The sequence below is a fragment of the Sorex araneus genome, chromosome 3 (genome assembly GCF_027595985.1).
Source record: "Sorex araneus isolate mSorAra2 chromosome 3, mSorAra2.pri, whole genome shotgun sequence".
Lineage (NCBI taxonomy): Eukaryota > Metazoa > Chordata > Mammalia > Eulipotyphla > Soricidae > Sorex > Sorex araneus.
This window is the reverse complement of record NC_073304.1, coordinates 217,585,650-217,592,889: the sequence shown is the minus strand read 5'-3', so window position 1 is coordinate 217,592,889 and position 7,240 is coordinate 217,585,650.

Genomic DNA, 7,240 nt, shown 5'->3' with positions numbered 1-7,240 from the left:
AAATTAGGACAAGAGCTGCAGATACAGCTCTCTGGTCAAGCACATGCCTTACATGTGTGATGCTCTAGGTTTTATGCCTAACAGTGTGCGTACATATATACATACACATACACACACACAAAAAAAATAATTAGTGCAAGAATCTAGGGAGAGACCAGAGTGACAGTACAATGGGTAGGGCATTTGTCTTGCACAAAGCAGAACCAGGTTTGATCCCTGGCACTCCCTATGGTCCTCCAAGCCCCGCCAGGAGTGATTCTTGAGCACAGAGACAGGAATAACCCCTGAGCACGTGTGACTGTGGCTCAAAATTAGTCCAGGGAGATAGATCAAAGGGTGGGAATAGTTGCTTTACATGCAATAAATCCTCAGCGTCACATGGACCCCAGAGTACTACCAGAAGGAACCCCCAAGCTGCCAGGCTGAGTGGGCCAACAAACAAAAATTAGGTCAAGACTTACTTATAGCCCGAGAGATAGTACCTCAAGTCGGGCACTTGTGTTGCATGTGGCTGACCCAGTTTCAATCCCTAATACCCCATATGGGCCCCCAACCACTGCCAGGACTGGTTCCTGAGTGCAGTGCCAGGAGTAAGCTCTGAACACTGCCAGGTATGGCCCAAAACAAAACCCAAGACAAACTTAATCATAATATGGGACTGGAAAGATAGTACCGGGGTGAAGACTCTTGCCTTGCAGATGGCTGAACCCTATTTGATTCCCAGCACTGCACTTGGCCCCCCAGGTACAACCAGGAGTGATCTCTGATCACTGCCAGGTATGATCTCTCCCCAGAAAAAGTAAATGAAAATGATGTGGAACCCAGGATCATTCCAAGTTAAGTGAATCCATCCCTCACATTGTAGCATTTTATTATGTCCCTGTCCTTTGTGTACCAAAAACCAGGAACATTTCTTTAATATGTGGGAAAAAAAAGGGCCTCCACGATTTTTCATATGACCCCATGAAACCACTGTCAAAGTTGACGGGGTTAACTGTGAAGGACTTTTATTATCTCTTATTATCTGTACTACGTTAGAGTTTAGCCTCAGTGCCAAAGGGAAACCATTGAGAAAATTAAGCAGAGAAGAACCCTGACCTACTTTGCCTTCTGAAAAGATCCCTATGATTGTTACATGAAGAATGGATTAGTTGGGGGACACCCAGGATGGAGGTAGAGATGCCTAAGACCTCTGAGGAAGATTCAGTGAGAGGGTGATTGCACTTCACGGATAGCTGGATACTCACTGGGTATAAAGGCGAGGAGGTGGGGGGCTGGAGAGATAGCACAGCGGGTAGGGCGTTTGCCTTGCATGCGGCCAACCCGGGTTCCATTCCCAGCATCCCATATGGTCCCCTGAGCACCGCCCGCCAGGAGTAATTCCTGAGAGCAGAGCTAGGAGTAACCCCTGTGCATTGCCAGGTGTGACCCAAAAAGCAAAAATAAATAAATAAATAAATAAACAAATAAATAAATAAATGTGCTGGGGCAAGAGAGATAGTACAGAGGGTAGGGTACTTGCCTTACGTACAGCCAACCTGGGTTCCACCCTCGTCATTCCATAGGGTCCCCCAACCCCTGCTAAGAATGGTCCCTGAGCATAGAGCCAGGAGTAAGCTCTGAGCACTGCCAGGTGTGCCCCCCACCAAAAACAAAACACAGCCTCCCCCAAGGCCCCAGGCTCCTCAGATTTGTTGTACTTCGTATGTGGGACCTTGGATGTGGCTAAAATGGTAAAGCACAGGCCAGACAATAGTGCAGTGAGTAGGGCTCTTGCCTTTCACGTGGCCAACCCAGGTTTGATCCCATCCCCAGTATCCCATTTGGCCCTCTGAGGCCCACCAGGAGTGACCCCTGAGCACAGGGCCAGGAGTAACCCCTGAGCATAGCTAGTGTGGCCTTAAAAACAAAACAAAAAAGTGATAGAGCACACACTTTCCCCGAGTGAAATCTTCGCTTCCGTTCCTAGTACCATTTGGTTCCCTGTAACAGCAGCAGCAAAATAAAAACGGGGGAGGGGCCAGAGAGAGAAAGAGTATAGCAGGAAGGATGCTTGCCTTGCACACAGCTGGCCCAGGCCCGTACGGCTCTGACCCTGGCACACCATATGGTTCTCCAAGCCCTGCCAGGAGTGACTGCTGAGCATAGAGCCAGGAATAAACTGAGTCCCACCAGGTGTGGCCCCAAAAATAGAAAAAGTGGGAGGAAAGCAAAGAATCTGGGATGATGTTTGCAGGAGCCTATATTGGGCCCAGAACCAAGCGTGAAGAAAATCTGGTAGTTTCTGTGTGCTTTGGGAACGTTCTGGTAGGAATTGGGCTACTGGGGCTGGAGTGATAGCACAGCGGGTAGGGCGTTTGCCTTGCACGCAGCCGACCTGGGTTCGATTTCCAGCATCCCATATGGTCCTCTGAGCACTGCCAGGGGTGGTTCCTGAGTGCAGAGCCAAGAGTGACCCCTGTGCATCGCTGGGTGCGACACCCCCCCCAAAAAAAAGGAATTGAGCTATTTAACTGTAATGATCACGAGAGCCCGGCATGCCAGCTGTTTGCACCAGGGTGTGCTAATATGAACCGGTCATCTCGAACCTCCAACCACCAGCACCCTCTAACTGCAGTCACAGGAGAACCTCCTCTCATACATCCTGGGAGAGGATCAAACTGTCCATCTGAGCCCAGAAAATTATGAGTGAAAAGGTAAGAGCTGGGGCCGGAGCGATAGTACAGCAGGTAGGGCGTCAACCCGGGTTCAATCCCCGGCATTGCATCTGGTCTCCCCAGCATTGCCAGGAGTAAGTCCTGAGAGCAAAGCCAGGAATAACCCCTGAGCATCGCTGCATGTGACCCAAAAAGAAAAAAAAGAAAGATAAGAGCTGTTTTCCGCCACCAAATTTGAAACCATTTGTTCCATCACTGCAGTTCCCCAAACAGAAATATAGTGATGAGGGGCTGGAGCAATAGCACAGTGGGTAGGGCGTTTGCCTTGCACGCGGCCGACCTGGGTTCAAATCCCAGCATCCCATATGGTTCCCTGAGCACGGCCAGGGGTAATTCCTGAGTGCAGAGCCAGGAGTGACCCCTGTGCATTGCTGGGTGTGACCCAAAAAGAAAAAAAAAAAAACAGAAATATAGTGATGAAACCTAAGGCCAGTGGAAAGGGGGGAAAGAATGTTAGGCCAGACCAGGGACTCTGGGTGCGATTTCCAGCATCCCATATGGTCCTCTGAGCACTGCCAGGGGTGGTTCCTGAGTGGAACCACCCTAACGGAGGACAGCGTGGCCAGGAAAGGGGGTGCAGAGAGCACTCCGAGGAGCAGAGTGTCTGGGAAGCCGTGACGCATGTTCAGGAAGGAGGGAATAGGCAGAAAGGGCCAGGACAGAAGAGGAGCAGTGACCCTCGGAACTGGGAATGAGGGAGTCAGTGATCTCAGAGAGACACTTTCTGGGAGGAACAAGGACGGAAGCCAGCTGCTCTGGGGTGGACAGTGAAAGGGAAACACCATGCGACAAAACCCAACATACTAGAAGTAGGTTGCCCTGCATGCGGCTGACCTGGGTTTCATGTCCTGCGTCAGCCCTGGAGAGTGGTGCCAGGGATGAAACCTGGGTAAGTCCCTGAACCCCTGCACCATGAAGGTAAGCCATGAGTTATTAGAGTTTCCCATGAGGAGACCAGAGAGCTAGTGCAGGGGTTCCGGGGCTTACCCGGGTTCCATCCCTGGCACCAGGTGGTTGCTGGACCTCCGCGGAGAGGATCCCCGATGGACCAATGGGAACAATTCCCGGTGCTAGCGCTCTGGCCCTGAGGTTCCTATTTTATTTTATTTTATTTATTTATTTATTTGCTTTCTGGGTCTCACCTGGCGATGCACAGGGGTTACTCCTGGCTTTGCACTCAGGAGTTACTCCTGACGGTGCTCAGGGGACCATATGGGATGCTGGGGATCAAACCCGGGTCGGCCACGTGCAAGGCAAACGCCCTACCCGTTGTGCTATCGCTCCAGCCCCGAGGTTCCTATTTTAACCAGCTGAAGGTTCAGCACTGCTTTCTCGATGCCAGGTACCCAGTAGGCACTAGACAGTGAACAGGGATTGATTCTGGTGAGCGCCTGAGAATGAAGCTGATGCACAAAGTGTGTAAGATGGCCCATAATGTGGTTGCCTTCGAGAAAATCCAGGAGCACAGTGGGTAGGGTGTTTGCCTTGCACACAGCTGACTCTGGTTTGATCTCCAGCATCCCTGAGCACCAGCAGGGGTGATTCCTGAGTGCAGAGCAAGGAGTGACCCCTGAGTCCCTGGTCTGGCCTAGCATCCTTTCCCCTCTTACCACTGGCCTTAGGTTTCATCACTATATTTCTGTGTGGGGAACTGCAGCGATGGAACAAATGGTTTCAATGCTCAGTGACCCCTGAGCATTGGCCGATGTGGCCCAAAAAACAAAAACAAAACAATTCAGGAGGGCCTAAGGAGATAGTGTTAGGATTAAGGCACTTACCTTGCACATGGCTGACTCAATGTTCAAGTTCCACCACTACATATAATCCCCTAAGCACTGCCAGGAGTGTCCCTGAGCACAGAGCCAGGAGTAAGCCCTGCCCATCACTGGGTGAGGCCCAAACCTCCTCCATCCCTGGCACCCCTCGTGGTCCCTTGAGACCTGCCAGTAGTGATATCTGGGTGCAGAGCCAGGAGCAAGCCCTGAGGATGGCCAGTGGTGGGCCTCCCCGCTCCCCCGCCACACACACACACAAAAAAAATATAGTAGTAAGTAGATATATGTCTTTGAAGAAATATGGCCATGAGCTGAAGAGAGAGAGTGGAAGTGGATGGTAAAATAAATGAGTGGGCATGTTTTGTATTTGGAAGCCCCAGGTTTGATTTCCCAAATAATAAAATAATAATAATAATAATAATAAATATAGCACAGCGGGTATTGCACTTGCCTTGCACACGGCCGACCCGGGTTCGATTCCTCTGTCCCTCTTCCCTCTCGGAGAGCTCAGCAAGCTACCGAGAGTATCTCACCTGTACTGCAGAGCCTGGCAAGCTACCCATGGCGCATTCAATATGCCAAAAACAGTAACAAGTCTCACAATGGAGACGTTACTGGTGTCCGCTCAAGCAAATTGATGAACAATGGGATGACAGTGACATGACTGTGCTATCATATATGTATGTATGTATAGTCGGTTTAACTGCTAAATGGGGAGCCAGAGAGATAGTCCAAGCAAGCATTTGCCTTATACACTGGTGACCTGGGCTCGGTCCCTGGCACCATGTTAGGTCCCTTCAGCTCTTGCCGTAAGTGATCCCTGATTGCACAGTCAGGAGTAACCCCTGAGCACAGCAGGGTGTGGCCCAAGCACACACACCCCTCAGACGACATGAATGGAAAAGGGCCAGCAGACAAGGGGGAGAATGGAAACTTAGAGTCCATCTTCCCACGTGTCTGATTCCTGCCTGCGGTGAGACCTCTAGAGAGATTTCTGGTGATCCCAGTAACATCTCCACCCGCTGGCGGCAATTTGCTTCCTCCCAGCCCCAAGGGTGAGGAGACCGTCGTTGCGGCGGCGACACCTAGTGGATAGAGAGGGTACTGCATACATTCTTCACCGCCCGCGCGAAGGGGGCTGCTATTAGTTGATCTTCCCACGCCTCCCGGTCTCCACCCTTTCCTTAGGGGCTAGGCCAGCATAGATGAGATGCAAGGCTGTTAGGGACGTTCCTTCTCTCCCACACAGCCCACACAGCCCGTTTTTATTTGGGGAGGGGGGGAAGAGGAGCACACCGGACTCAGGGATCACTCCTGGCGGTTTGGGGCGCCGTCTGGAGGGCTGGGGAGGATCTCTGATCAGCCGCTGCAAGGCAAGCGTCCTCCCGGCTGCACTATCTCCCCGACCCTCCGCAGAGCCCTTAGACCCCCACCCCTGACTCTCAGCTAACGTCTGCACAAGGAGGTCGAACACAGGTGAGTGAGAGGACAGAAAGGCCCCACCTGGGTGGGCAGCTGGCGGGGGTCTCTGGGCGCTGGCCCTGACCATGCAGAGCTTGCGACCCTGGGCTCTGGCTCCCAGTAGCTGGGCTCCATCCTGGCCTCTCCGAGCTTAGTGGAGAAAACGTCAAGATCTCACCTCTCATCTGGGAAATGGGGCTGAGGGACTCCTAGATGGGCTCTGGAAGAAGAAGAAGAAAAAGAAGAAGGAGGAGGAGGAGGAGGAGGAGGAGGAAGAAGAGGAGGAGGAAGAGGAGGAGGAGGAGGAGGAAGAGGAGGAAGAGGAGGAGGAGGAGGAGGAAGAAGAAGAAGAAGAAGAAGAAGAAGAAGAAGAAGAAGAAGAAGAAGAAGAAGAAGAAGAAGAAGAAGAAGAAGAAGAAGAAGAAGAAGAAGAAGAAGAAGGAGAAGGAGAAGGAGAAGGAGAAGGAGAAGGAGAAGAAGAAGAAGAAGGAGAAGGAGAAGGAGAAGGAGAAGGAGAAGAAGAAGAAATAAGAAGAAGAAGAAGAAGAAGAAAATGAGCACAAAACCAAACAAAAAACTGCTCGAATACCAACTTCTGCTTGTTTCTGTTATTGTGAGTGTTGGGGATCACACCCAGAGCTCCACCCCTGCAAGGCTTGTGTTCTTTCACCCTCACTATTATCATCACCTGCAAAAGGGGTTGAAGATGCTGAGCCAGGAATGAGGCAACAACTCTGACTTCCTCTGCCCTCCTAGGGGAGTGAACGGGGACCAAAGGCCTGGGCCCCAGGACCCTGTTCTAGGGCTCAGAGTCCTTGAGGGGGTGACCAGCACCTTTGGAGGAGGGCTGGGCAGGCCCCGCCTCTCCACAAGGCTCCACTAGTCTCTGGTCCCACAGGACAGGGCGGTGCAGAGCTCGAGAGATTTCCCCAAGCTCATCCACGACTCGACGCCTTGGCCGTCATGTTCTCCTCAAGAAGAGCTTTCAGCAGTTTTCTCTCATGGTCCCCCACCCTCTCTCCACAGACCAGTGATGAATCTCCTTGGCTTAATTCCTAGAACACTTACCAGCTTGTGTCTGCTCTGGTGTTGTGGGCTCCTGTGTGTGTGTGTGTGTGTGTGTGTGTGTGTGGAGGGTGTGTGTGTGTGTGCGTGTGTGTGTGTGTGTGGAGGGTGTGTGTGTAGGGGTGTGTGTGTGTGTGTGTGTGTGTGTGTGCATACGGGGAGGTTTGAGCCACACCTGGCAGTGCTCAGGGGACCATCTGCGATATGGGGAATTGGACCTCA